The sequence below is a fragment of the Aotus nancymaae genome, unplaced genomic scaffold (assembly GCF_030222135.1).
Source record: "Aotus nancymaae isolate 86718 unplaced genomic scaffold, 86718_ANA_hifiasm-v0.15.2.pri h1tg000008l, whole genome shotgun sequence".
NCBI classification, from domain to species: Eukaryota; Metazoa; Chordata; class Mammalia; order Primates; family Aotidae; genus Aotus; species Aotus nancymaae.
The window spans coordinates 64,628,183-64,642,404 of record NW_026988419.1 but is presented as its reverse complement, the minus strand read 5'-3'; the positions used below and the strand labels follow the sequence as shown (position 1 = coordinate 64,642,404).

General features: G+C 46.3%; 1 protein-coding gene and 1 long non-coding RNA gene across 17 annotated transcripts in view; one reads left to right on the top strand and one right to left on the bottom strand.

The window, feature by feature from the left end:
* Positions 1-214: 214 nt before the first annotated feature.
* Positions 215-3,352, bottom strand: LOC105704846 (uncharacterized). The gene is made up of 3 exons (XR_010341500.1): positions 2,680-3,352; positions 1,577-2,168; positions 215-633 (listed from the first exon to the last, which is right to left on the bottom strand). It is a non-coding gene; the product is annotated as an uncharacterized LOC105704846 (long non-coding RNA).
* A 2,270-nt stretch (positions 3,353-5,622) lies between these two features.
* The window catches only part of LOC135268141 (speedy protein E1-like), a 28,496-nt gene continuing 19,896 nt past the window's right edge, over positions 5,623-14,222 (top strand). For 8 of the 16 annotated variants that reach the window (XM_064373419.1, XM_064373421.1, XM_064373417.1 and 5 more), the window contains exons 1-6: positions 5,623-5,825; positions 7,097-7,279; positions 7,996-8,090; positions 8,756-8,975; positions 9,458-9,553; positions 13,369-13,604. The gene's annotated coding sequence lies outside the window, so the exon portion shown is untranslated. The other 8 variants (XR_010341488.1, XR_010341487.1, XR_010341490.1 and 5 more) reach the window with 7 other exon arrangements.

The window sequence follows — 14,222 nt, the reverse complement described above, 5'->3', positions numbered from 1 at the left end:
ATAAAAATATTACCTCTGGTAAAAAATAATTCCACTGGGAAAAGGGATTATGAAAGATGTCATTGTACTATGTTATTCTTCACCATGCTATTCAATAGTATATTTCTACCATCAGTTACCTACAACATGTGGGTAAGGTGGGATAGGTTAATGGTGGTGGTAGGATGCATTTCATTCAATGGAAAACAGTCTTAACACAGTAAAAACAATTTTATTCCATTAAAATAAATTAAGTTCAAACATTATCTCAAAAAGCATTTTAAGCTCCATTGCATTTCATTATTTTAATGTGTAACTAGTAAAACAATTTACTTCTAAGATTCAAACTGCTTCTCTTCTACTACAATGCAGAATAATATTACCCTGAAAAAATACCTCATGAGTCACTTACAACACTGTTATAAAGGGCCTCTCCACTTAGATTTTCTTTATGCATCTTACATTCAAGTGAGTATCACACACTGGGATTTGTTGGGGGGAAATAGGTGAGGGACAGTGCGGGGTGGAGAGTTGGGGAGACATAGCATGGGGAGAAATGCCAGATATAGGTGATGGGGAGGAAGGCAGCAAATCACACTGCCACGTGTGTACCTATGCAACAATCTTGCACATTCTTCACATGTACCCCCAAACCTAAAATGCAATAAAAAAAGAAAAGTGTATTAATGGTACCAACCTAATAGAGAAAGATGGCTCAGAGCTCTGATGCAGAAACTATTAACCACGTGCTTTCACATAAGCACTAGAAATGAAAATACAACATCAAGAAATTTGTAAGTTTAATTTGTAAAAATATTTGCTTTACAAAATAACTAAAATTATTTCAATTCCAAAAAGGATAATTTGAACGTAATTATAATTGTCCAAAAAAAGAGAAAATTAATTTCTTTCTCCATTTAAACTTACATATAAGTAAGCAAATTATTTTAAAGTATTCTCTATAATCAACCCTGATTAAGAGTAATGTCTCAAACTGTCACTGCCTTAGTGCTTTTTACTGTCAATCTATGATGTTTACTTGGGCTTGATTTCTAATTTACTTTTTCACATTTCCTAAATCTGTATAATATACTCTAGTAGAAACTCTCCAGTGTTTTCTAAGGTATGTGTATGAAATAAAAGTTGTTCCGCATTAATTACATCCATAGGGTTTCTCCCCAATATAAAGTTTGAGGCACCCGTGTAGAGTTTCCTTTTAGTATAAATTTTCTACTGTACAGTAAAATCTGTGATATAGGTAAAGTATTGTGCCTTTCTTTATATTTGTAATGTTTATCTTCAATAAAATAATCATGTACCCTTTAAGGGTTATATTTTGTGAAGGATTCTTCAACAGTCATTACATTTCTACCACTTTTATTTAGTATTAAATTACTGATGTAGATTGTGATGTCAGCATTCATTAATGATTCGGCCACATTCCATACCTTGGTAGGGTTTCTCTCCAGAATGAATTCACTTACATTAAAAGTTAAGCACAAATTGAAACCTTTGCTACATTCCTTATAATTGTAGGGGTTCTCTATCATGAATAATCTTACATTCAGTAAGGATTGAACATTGATCAAAGACTTACCATATTCTTCACATTTCTAGGGTTTTTCTCCAAATGAATTCTCTTATGTTTAGTAAGGTTTGAGAACCAGTTAAAGGCTTTGCCACAATTTTCTCATTTGTAGGGTTGCTCTCCAGTATAAATTATCTTGTGTCCAATAAGATGGTATCTCTGGTAAAGTTTTTCCCACATTCTTCACATTTGTAGCATTTCTCTCCAGTATGAATTCTCCCATGTTTAGTAAGGATGAAGTGATGCATAAAAGTTTTTTTCACATTCTTCATGATTGTAGGATTTCTCTCCTTGTTATCATGTTGAGATTAAAAGTTTTGCCACATTTTCGTATGCATAGGGTTTCCTTCCAGTATGAGTTATCTTGTGTCTAGTGAGATGTGAGACCTGGTTGAATGCTTTGCCACATTCTTCATATTTGTAAGGTTTCTCTCCAGAATGAATTACCTTATGTCCAATAAAGGGTGAGCACTGATTAAAGGCCTTGCTACATTCTTCATATTTGTAGGATTTATCTCCAGTGTGAATTATCTTATTTTGAGTAAGGATTGAGAACCTGTTAAAGGCTTTGCCATATTCTTCACATTGATATGGGTTCCACCTGTACACAAAAGTAAAACTTTGTAGCATTATACTTATTAGGCAGAAAACAATTGTGCTTTAAAATTTGAGAGACATGAAAACTAAAGCAGCCATAAATTTATGATATATTTAGTGATATTATAAGTCAAGGGCAGATAAAATAAACAAGATGTTTCACATGCAACTGAGTGCAAGTTGTTACCAGTTTAAAACATGCAGTTGTAACTTTAAGGGATTCAATCTAATTTAAATGGTAACCATAAAGAAAATGCAGATACAGAAAAGAAAATAAGCAAAGTATGCCACTACATATATCCACAAGACACAAAGGAATACAAAGTAAATAGGGACAAATAGCTACAAGAGCCAAATAAAACAATAAAATGGTAATTGTAAGTCATTTCCTTTCAGTAAAGTACTAAAATATTCATGGACTGAACTTTCCAGTCAAAAGGGAAATGATAAATAAAGGATTTATTTTTAAATTTAGGAAACAAAATCCATGTGTGTCATGTCTCCAGGAGACTCACCTCAGATCTAATGATGAAAATAGACTGAAGTGGCAGGATTGAAAAAACATTCCATGCAAATGTTAACCACATGAGAGGTGGAGAACTAACTACATTAAGTCAAACGCTGTCATATTTAATAAAATGTAGTTTAAGTCAAAACTCAACAAGAGACAAACATGGACATTAAATTATAATAAAATAGTTCATTCACTAGGAAACTATTTATATCTCCTCTCAGGGTTCCCAAATATGTAAAGCAAGCATTGACAGAAATGAAGTAACATAATAATGGGAGAATACTTTAATACTTTTACTAATGAATAATAAAACATGACAGAACATTAATAAGGAAACAAGGATGTGAAAGCACTATAAAACAATTACACCTAAAAGACATATGCAGAACACACCACACAATAGCAGAATACACAATCTTTCCAGTAGCTCATAAGAAAATTCTCCTGAATACAACACCTGTTATCTCACAAGACAAGTCTTAATAAATTTTTAAAACTTGAATCTTACACACTATTATTTTTGGCTAAAATTGAATGAAACTAAAATTCACTAACAGAAGAAAATCAAAAAATTTCACAAAATATGAAAATTAAACAATATACTCTTAAGCATGTTCTTGCTTAAAGCTTGGAAGACTTAATACTGTGAAGATGGTCATACTGTCCAAAGTGATCTATCTACACATTCAGTACAATCCCTTTCAGACTCCAAATTTCACTTTTCCCAAAATAGAAAAACAACCCTCAAATAATATGGAATATCAAGAAACAACAAAGAGCTTGAATGTTTAAAAAAGAAAAACAATATTGGAGGTGTGATGCTTAATGATTTCAAAATACAAAATGAAGGTAGGGTAATCAAAGCACTTTGGTACTGGCATAAAAGTAAAACCCTACATCAATAAAACAGAATACAACACAAATAAAAACTCTCACATATATGGTCAAATGAGTTATTAACACCATTTGTTATGGCACTATTCACAAAAGCCAATAGGCAAAAGCAACCCAAGTTTCCCTCACTAAATGAATGGATACATATAATTTGGAATATAAAAAATATGGAATATTATTCAAGCTTTAAAGAAATCTTCTAACATTTATCACAAGGATAAATCTTGATGATATTATGTTAAATTTAATAAGCCGGTCGAAAAAAGAAAAATACTGTATGAATCCACTTACATTACTTAAAAGACAAAGTAAAATGGATAAATTGCTGGAAACATACAACTTCCTAGGACTGAACCAGAAAAAAATAGTATCTTAAATAGACCAATAACAAGTAATAAAATTGACTGAGTAACAAAACATTTTCAAACAAACAAACAAAAAGAACAGATGAGTTAACAGCCAAATTTTGCCAGAAGTACAAAGAAGGGCTAATACCAATCTTACTGAAACTATTCCAAAAATTTATGGAACTTTTGGATTGGAAGAATCAATATTACAAAGACCATATTAATCAAAGCAATCAAGCAATTTACAGATTCAAAACATTTCCTACCAAATTACCAAAGTCATTTTTCACAGAAAAAAAAAAAAACAATCCTAAATATAATATGGAACCAAAAAAAGCATCCAAATAGCCAAAGCAATCTTAGGCAAAAAGAACTAAGCCAGAGGCATCATATATCTGACTTCAACTTATACTATAATGCTATACTAAATAAAACTGTATGGCATTGGTACAAAAATATACAGATAGGTTAATGGAATGGAATAGAGAATCCATTGCTAGCAAAGATACAGCTAAAAAAGAGAGAGAAAATTGTAAGAGAAAAAAGAATAAAGAATAAGTAATAAAGCCACATGCCTTCAATCAAGTGATCTTTGACAAAGTTGGCAAAAGTAAACAATGGGAGAGGGCATTCTATTCAATAAATGTTACTGGAAAAATTAACTAGGCAAAAGAATGAAACAATCTTCATCTCTCCCCATACACAAACTTTTATTCAAGATGCATTAATAACTTAAATAAAAGACCAGAAGCTATAAATACCCAGAAGAAAATTTAGAAAAAACTCTTCTAGACATTGGCCTAGACAAATAATTCATGACTTAGACCTCAAAAGCAAATGCAATGAACAAAATATACACAAAGGGGACTTAAACTAAAGAGTACAGTAAAAGAAATAGTCAACAGAGTAAATAGGCAAACTGCATAATAGGAACAAAATATTTGCAAACTTTCATCTGACGGAGGACTAATATCCAGAATCTACAAAGAACACAAACAACTCAACTACAACACAGAATAAACAACCCCATTAAAAAAGTACAAAGGATGTGAACAGACTTTTCTCAAGAGAAGACATACAAGTGGCCACCAAACATATGAAAAATTGCTCAACATCACCAATCATCAGAGAAATTAAAATTAAAACTGCAATAAAGTTTGCACACAGTGGCTCATGCCTGTAATCCCAACACTTTGAGAGGTGGAGCCAGGTGGATCACCTGAGGTCAGGAGTTTGAGACCAGCCTGACCAATATGGTGAAACCTCATCTCTACTAAAAATACAAAAATTAACCAGGCGTGGTGGTGGGAGCCTGTAATCCCAGCTACTTGGGAGGCTGAAGCAGGAGAATCGCTTGAACCCGGGAGGCAGAGGTTGCAGTGATTCTTTGCCACTGCACTCCAGCCTGGGTGACAGAGTGAGACTCCATCTCAAAAAAAAAAAAGAAAAACAGAGGAATCCCACATGTCTCAGGGGTTCTGTCCTGGCCTGCCCCTGGGTCGTCCAGCTTGGGCCGGGGTTCTCAGCTGCCGGCCCCACTGGGCAGCGCCTGGTCCCGCCCAGCCTCTCTAGGACGGGCACTCGCCCTCAAACAACATGGCTCCGACGGCTTCAGCACGTCACGCGACCCGCTCTCCAGGCTCCTCCCGCACTGCTCTTAGCCCCGCAGCCCGCAGCTGAGCCCCAGAGACGGGAGCGTGGCCCCGGGGCAGACGGTGGCGTAGGCGGTGCTCTGGCCGCTGTTGTGGGGCTGCGCGCAGGTGCTTCAAGGCGGCATGCCGTAACCCCGGGAGAGCCCGTCGCGGGAGCACAAGTTGCTCGACAGCCTCTAGAGCTTCCACGCCGACTTTCCCGACCACGGACTCCAGGACTTCAGGAACAGTGGTAGCTGCAGCTGCTGCGGGAGGTGAGGGCTCGGGGCAGAGCCAGGAGGTGCCCGGAAGCCTGGCGAAGGAAGTGGGGGAATCCGAGCCCCATGCCGGCTCCTTCCCCTGGGCGCCCCGGAGTTGGGGGGGTCTGGAGGAGGGTTAAAGGTCAACGGGCTTGGGGGCGTGAGTTTGGGGGACAGGGGGACCTGGGAGGTCCGGGGCAAAGGAGGCAGAAGAGGGAGGAAGTGCCCCTGCCGAGCCCCCTCTGGAGGCAAAAGCTGAGCCCAGGCAGTGTCCTTTTTAATGTTTATTTTTAATGTTTAACAATTTTTTGATACTTGGTTTGGCTCTGTCGCCCAGGCTGAAGCGCAGTGGCGCAATCCTATCTTCAGAGGCCAAGCTATATTCTAGCAAGCATTGCAGGTTAGCTGGGTCCCCCATGCCTGGCTAATTAAAAACAAACCACACACAACAGACACACACACAAAAAAAACCTTTTTTTTTTTTCAGTATACAGGGTCTCACTACGTTTCCCAGGCTGGTCTCGAATTCTTGGCCTCAAGCCATCCTCTCACCTCTTACATTGATCTCCCAAAGCACTGATTACGGGTATTAGCCACTCAAAAACTCAGCTGACCAGAGTGGCATGCGCTGCACAGAGCTGGGTCTGGGGATCCAAGAGAGGAGACAGTTTAGACATCCTGAGGTCAGCTCTACTGAGGCAGGAGAGTACCTTGGTTTTCAAGGTTCAGATAGAGGACAGGACATGATATCAAGTCAAGGACGCCACCCCTGTTCCCCTCCTGACTTGGATGTGGTCAGCAGAGAAGTGGGGCTGACGTCTGGGCCGCTTTTGCTTTCTCTGCATCCTCTTTCTCTGAATTTGTGGCATTAAGTATAGGAGGAAGAGAGGAGAAGGCTGGGTGCCAGCATGACCCCACTCACAGTGTGCTAAGCAAAGCCCCCCCACCCCCCAGCCAGCCTTCCTCCCTGACAGGCAATGGATCATCTGCCTCTTAGTCATGGATCTGAACCTTCTTGCCTGGGGCTGGGATGTGGCCCTGGGCTCACCCCTGTCTCAGGGGACACTGGGCCCCATCCATTCCGAGGAGGAACCCCTGGCCCCACTGGCTCAGGTGCAAAAACTGCCCTGGCAGTTGACCTGTTACCTACAAATTATCTGTCTGTTCCACCAAGAGTCCTGCTATGTGTCAGGGCTTGTGCTAGGCCTGGGGGCACAACTGTGAAGCACGCTGGTCCCGGATCACCTTGGGGGCCTAGGAGCTGAGCCAGGCCCTTCTTTCCACAGTCGGACCCCACTGTGGAAGCCCGATTCCCTCCAGCTTCAAGGACATTGGCCAAGACTCGTGGCTGCAGCATTTTGTCGGCTGGGTGTGGTATGAAATTGAGGTGACCCTGCTAGAGCGGTGGACCAAGGACCTGCACACAAGTGGTGCTGAGGATTGACAGTGTCCACTCCTATGCCTTCATGGTCAGTGTGGCCAGGAGCAGGTAGGGCAGGTGGGTGGGCATGGCTGTTGAACAGCCTGGGACCCCCAGCTGCCAGCCACAGCCTGTCTCCTGGGGTGAGATGGTGGGGGGCCCTGCCCTGGGGGCTGTGCCCTGTGGAGGGGGATAGGTGACCTGATCTACCCCACTGGGATGCCATTCCTCCCATGTAGCTGTCAGGCCTCTGAGCCCCATGCTGCAGGTTGTGAGGGAGTACCCCATAGCAGGAACCCTCCTCATGCCCTGACCTGCCGTCCCCTCCCCATATCTCCTATGTCTGCAGTGGGTGAATGGGATTGGCACAGTAGAGCATGGGGGACTACCTCCCCTTCAAGGCCAATGTCAGCAGGCTGGTTCAGGTGGGGCCCCTGCCCTCCCAACTCCACGTCACTGTCACCATCAACAACACACTCACCCCCTCCACCCTACCACGAGGGACCATCCACTACATGACCAACACCTCCAAGTGGGTACCATCCTGCCTCCACTGCCTGCACCTACCTTCCTGCCCCACCCTGTGGTTTTCCTGCTAGGGATAGGGTGGTCTTTGAAGATTGGAGGCCCTGGATCTGGGGAGGCCATAGAGACATGCAAGCTGAGGTCAAAGGGCCCAGGGCAAGGGCCCAGTGAACCACAGTCTTCCCATCCTAGGAATCCCAAGGGTTACTTTGTCCAGAAAACAGACTTTGACTTTTTCAGCTCTGCGGGACTGCAGCAGTCTATGCTTCTGCACGTGACACCCACCACCTACATCCATGACATCACCATCACCACCGGCATGGAGCAAGACAGTGGTGAGGGCTTCTGGTAGGATCCTTTCTCAGCGGGGCCCAGCGGGGCTCTGTTTGTTCCCTCTTTGGAAGGCTCTTCAGGAAAAATGTTCTCATCCACCCATGAAGCTAAAATCCAGACTGTCTGTATAGGCACTGGCTCCCAAAATCATCTGTGTGGTTGACCTTGCCTGGAGAAGAGGGGTCTTGCCTAAGGTCACACAGCTCAGGGTGGCAATCCTGTCCCTTCCCCATGGAGCTGCCCTCACTCCAGCTCCCCTTGGTACACATCGCGCTCAAGGAACAGGCAGCTTACCAGGTACTCCCTGTGGCCCAAGCTTCACCCGAGGCACCTCCCTGTGGCCCCAGGCTCCCACCAAATCCCTAAGCAAATAGTACAGTGTTGCCAGTCTGTGGTTTCATGTTAAACTAATTATATACTCAAGTGCTGCTTAAGTGTGTGCCTTGATGACTGCCTCTCTCCATCCTTTAATGACACCTCATGCCCACATGGCTCATAAGTGAAGGTGTGCTGGGCCTGAGATGCCCCCTCCCGGGATGGGCTTCCAGGACTCAGCCCCTGGAGAGAGACAGTCAGCCATGAGAGATAGGGTGGGACCAGGGCAGGGGCTCTCTTGACTGCTGATACCTGCTCACCCGACCTCCAGCATTGCTGTCACCCACTATAGGTGACTGAGGAGTGGGCCCTGGGCACCTTCAAACTCAAACCCAATCATGAAGACATCCACACAGCCAATGAACGCCACCTGAAGGTACGACCCCTGCAGCCCCACCACTTTCCTGGCCTCCCGTCTCCACCTGGCTCTGGGCCACTTTGAGCATTAGCACTATCGTTCTGTTTACTTCACCACTGGCAGACAACAGCTTGAGACCTCAGGACATGGCCAGGTGCAGTGGCTTATGCCTATAATCCTAGAACTTTGGAGGGCTAAGGTGGGAGGATCACTTGAGGCCAAGGGTTCGAGACCAGCCTGGGCAATATAACGAGGTTCCATAACTACAAAAAAATATTTGTTTTAAAAAAAGGTCTCAGCAGAAATGGTGAGAGATTTTGGCAAGACCTGGGGCCCTGGGGTAGAGAGGGAGGTTGGCAGGGCTGATGAATGCTGCCCTGCCTGGATTGACTCCTCTGGGCATATAGACTGTGACCCTGGGCCTCCCTTCACCTCCAAGAGCTCATTGGCGAAATTGCTGGGAAGCTGCACACGGGATGCAGCCAGAATGACCAGGTGCCTCTAGCCCCTCTACCCCCCTGCTCCATACTGTCCCAACCTTGGGGAGCCCAGGGGGCAGTTAGAGCTCAGCAGGGTCCTGGCTCCCCAGGGAATCAGCTCGTCGGCCTCCCTGAGCACCACCTCCTCCTGGCACAGGTGGTCACGGACCTCAGGCTGTGGATGCGGCAGACCTGCTCCATGCTCTCCGGCCGCCTCTGGGAGCTCATCAGGACCATGGTGGATCCGACAGAGGTGTGAGTTCCCAAGGGACACCAAGGGGGCAGAGAGGTGTGATGGCAGCCTGAATGGCAGACTAGGTGACAGGGGTGAACAGGGTGGGGGTGCCAGGCCCTGGGGGACACGGGTATTGCAGAACTCCAGGATCGAGGCAGAGCAGCCAGGAATGGGGCATTTCCTGCAGGCCCCAATACTCCCATGCCAGTCTAGCTCAGCAGGCAGGGAAGAGTCACTCTTTGTGGGGCCTGGTGTGGTGGCTCATGACTGTAATCCCAGCACTTTGGGAGTACCTTGGAAACCAAAGTACTCTCCTGCCTCAGTAGAGGTGACCTCAGGTAGATCACCTGAGGTCATGAGTTCGAGACCAGCCTGGCCAACATGGTGAAACTCTGTCTCTACTAAAAATACAAAAATTAGTCACAAAAATATAAAAATTAGTTACAAAAATGCCACAAAGTCAGAGAAAGCAGATGCAGAGGAGGCAAAAGTGGCCCAGACGTCAGCCCCACTTCTCTGCTAACCATGTCCAAGTCAGGAGGGGAACAAGGGTGTCATCCTTGACCTGATACCATGTCCTGTTCTCTATCTGAACCTCGGAAACCAAGGTACTCTCCTGCCTCAGTAGAGCTGACCTCAGGTGGATCACCTGAGGTCAGGAGTTCGAGACCAGCCTGGCCAACATGGTAAAACTCTGTCCCTACTAAAAATACAAAAATTAGTTAGACGTGGTGGTATGCGCCTGAAGGAATTCAAACCCTGCTGAGTAGCTGGGTTGCACTCAGCACACCTGGTGCACACCACCGCCTGGGGCAGGAGAATTGCTTGAACCCAAGAGACAGGTTGCAGTGAGCCGAGATCACACCACTGCATTCCAGCCTGGGTGACAGAGCAAGTCTTCATCTCAAAATAAAATAAAAAGAAAGAAAACTCACCCTTTGCAGATTTGAGGGTAGGAAGCTAAGGCACTAGCTTGGCTGTGCCTGGAGAAGCCAGAGTCACTCTCCACCCTGCCTGTGCCCCACGTCTCCCATATTCCGTGTCTCCACCCAGCCCATGTGACAAAAGACAGAGCCAGAGGCTGTGTCCTGCTGGCCTCATCCCAGGCTGGCTTCTGGGACCTGGTGTCTTTAGGTCTGGATATGTTCCTTGCAGACCTGGAGGAGGAGCTGCCGAGGAGTCTCCATGTGTTGTCAGAGACCCCTCCTTTTCCTCAACTCCCTAAGACCCTTATTTTACACACCTGGAGGGAAGCAAGGGACATGAATTGTCACCCTAGAGGTGGGGTGGGGCTGCTAGGAGGAACAGGGAGTGTCTACTACTGAATTCAGAGTTTCTTTTTGAGACAGTCTTGATCTGTTGCCCAAGCTGGAGTACAATGGAGTGATGTCAGCTCACTACAACCACTGCCTTTTGGGTTCAAGTGATTCTCCTGCTTCAGTTTCCCGAGTAGCTGGGACTATAGGTACCTGCCACCAGGCTAATTTTTTGTATTTTTAGTAGAGACAGGGTTTCACCATGTTGGCCAGGCTAGTCATGAACTCCTGACCTCAAGTAATCCACCTACCTTGGCCTCCCAAAATGCTGGGATTACAGGAGTTCAGGGTTTCTTTAATTTTTTTTTTTTTTTTTTTGAGACAAGGTCTCACTTTGTCACCTAGTCTGGAGTGCAGTGGTGCGATCTTGGCTAACAGCAAACTCTGCCTCCCACGTTCAAGCGATTCTCAGTCTCAGCCTCCCAGGTAGCTGGGATTACAGGTGTGTGCCACCACCACGTCCAGCTAATTTTTGTATGTTTTTTGGCTGAGATGGGTTTTGCCATGTTGGCCAAGTGGTCTTGAACTCCAGCTCAGGTGATCTGCCCACCTTGGCCTGCCAAAGTGCTAGGATTACAGGCAGAAGTCACTGTGCCCGGCCTAATTTAATTCTTTTTTTTTAGGATGAAGTCTTGCACTGTTGCCCAGGCTGGAGTGCAGTGGCATGGTCTTGGCTCACTGCAGCCTCTGCCTCCTGGGTTCAAGCAATTCTCCTACTTCAGCCTCCAAGTAGCTGGGATTACAGGCATGTGCCAGCACACCCAGCTAACTTTTGTTTGTAATTTTCGTAGAAATGGGGTTTCACTATGTTGCCCAGACTGATCTCAAACTCCTGTCCTCCTGCCTCTGCCTCCCAAAGTGCTGGGGTTACAGGCATGAGCCACTGCGCCCAGCCTAAATTTTTAACTTTTCAAGTTGTCTTTAGAGATGAGGTCTTGCTCTCTCACTTAGACTGGAGTGCAGTGGCTTGGTAATAGCTCACTGAAGACTCAAACTTCTGGACTCAAATAACTCTCCCACCTCAGCTTTCTGAGTACCTAGGACCACAGTAGCAAGTTTTTAAATTTTTTTTATACAAACTGGGTCTTGCTCTGTGGCTTAGGCTGGTCTTGAACTCCCAGCCTCAAATGATCCTTCCCTCTTGACCTCCCTAAGCACCGGGATTACAGGCATGAGCCACCACACCCTGCCAATTTTTTATATTTTTGGTAGTGACGGGGTTTCACCATGTTAGCCAGGATAGTGTCAATCTCCTGACCTCATGATCCACCCACCTTGGCCTCCCAAAATACTGGGATTACAGGCTCAAGCCACCATGCTTGGCCGAGTACAGAATTACTTTACGGGGTGATGAAAATGTTCTGAAATTGGTTGTGGTGATGGTTGTACACTAAAGGGTAAATTTTAAATGGGTGAATTGTATGTGAATGATGTCTCAGTAAAGCTGGTTTATTTAGAACAACAACAGGCCAGGTGTGGTGGCTGACACCTGTAATCCCAGCACTTTGGAGGCGGAGGTGGGTGGATCACCTGAGGTTAGGAGTTCGAGACCAGCCTGGCCAACATGGTGAAATCCCATCTCTACTAAAAATACAAACAATTAGCCAGGCATGGTGGCAGGTGCCTGTAATGCCAGCTACTTGGGAGGCTGAGGCAGGAGAATCTCTTGAACCCAGGAGGCAGAGGTTGTAGTGAGCCAAGATTGTGCCATTGTACCCGAGCCTGGGCACAAAGAGTGAAACTCTGTCCCAAAACCAACAATAACAACAACAACCTAAAAACCAGGCCAGGTGTGGTAGCTCACATTTGTAATCCCAGCCCTCTGGGAGGGCGAGGCAGGAGGATTGCTGGAACCCAGGAGTTTCCGACCAATATGGTCAACATAGCAAGACCCCATCTTTACAAAAACTTAAAAATTAGCCAGGCATGGTGGCATGTCCCTGTAGTCCAAGTTACTCAGGAGTCTGAGGCAGAAGGATCCTTGAGCCCAAGAGATCGACGCAGCAGTGACCTGTGATCGTGCTACTGTACTCCAGTCTGGGCAACAGAACAAGACCCTGTCTCTAAAAACAAAGACAAAACAACAAGAAAACAGGGGCATCACTCATAGCACTCTGCCTTGCCTACTTGAACGAGGGGCAGGGCATCCCATCTGCTCGGAGCAGCTCAAACGAAACCTCTCTCATGGCCAAGTCATACCCGACACGGGCCTCCTCCCCTGTTCTAGCCCTGGTCAGAGATGCTGAGTGACAGAGGCTCAGGCTTTGGGTGTTTCTGGCAAAGCCTCACCCCAGGAGCCCCATAGCTCAGGCCCAGTCCGTGGTTCACACGGCCTCACTTCCGGCCTCTTTTTCCCTTGAGAGCAATTGTCCCTGGGAGATCCTGGATCCCTCATTCAGGTGCAGTGCTGCAGGGCAACACTTCTTCCCAGGGGTGACTCAGGCCTGCAGGGTCCCAGTGTCACCAGCAGGCCTTGCCCTGGCCTCCACCTGAGTCCCTGCTCCTCCTCTCCCACAGGGAACATGACGTCCTCTTCCCAGGGTACACCCACCAGCGGAGGGCCCAGCCCCTCCACTGGAGCCCCTGGATTCTGAGGTGAGCTGCATGAGGTGCTGGGGCTGTACTGGAGGGGAGGACCCTGGCTGCCCTGACCCTCCTGCTCCTGGCTTCCCACAACCATGCCATGGTGCTGACCCTAGACTCTGAGCAGCTGCTGGAGGTGTGGAAGTGGATCTGTGTCCCATCCTGGAGAGGTGAGTGAGGCTCCAGTGCTCCAAGGGCCTGGTGGGGTGGCTGCTGCATAGCCTTAGGGATTCACACATGAGCTGGGAAGGGCAGAGAGGGATAGAAAATCAGGTTATCTGCTCAGAGGGGGACCCTGCATGGAGCCCCAGCTCTTGCTAAGGTGGGGACGTCCAAGCTAGTGAATGTGTCTGAGCAGGGCTAGAGCTCTCCAGCAAGGCTCCTAGTGAGTCCAGCCCACTGCCCTCAGCCTGACATATGGGGACATGTATCAGGAGACAAGGGTCCTGCACCCAAGGTGACTCGGTGCTTGGAGAGAAGTGTTCTGGGGACACTTGGGGACAAGTGTTGTGTACCCAAGGCAACTGGGCCACGGAAGGGGCTGAGCTCCAGGCAATTGCTCTGGCAACTAGGACTTGGTTCTCTGTGTGTGTGTGTGTGTGTGTGTGTGTGCGCGCGCAATATTGTGTGTGTGTGTCTATCAGGGCTGCCTGCCAGGAGCACTGGTCACCATGAATCCCTGTCCCTGCAGCAGGGCCAATTCGGGCACTGCACCTGAATGAGGGATACAGGATCTCCCAGGGACAAATTGCTCTCAAGGGAAAAAGAGGCCGGAAGTGAGGTCGTGT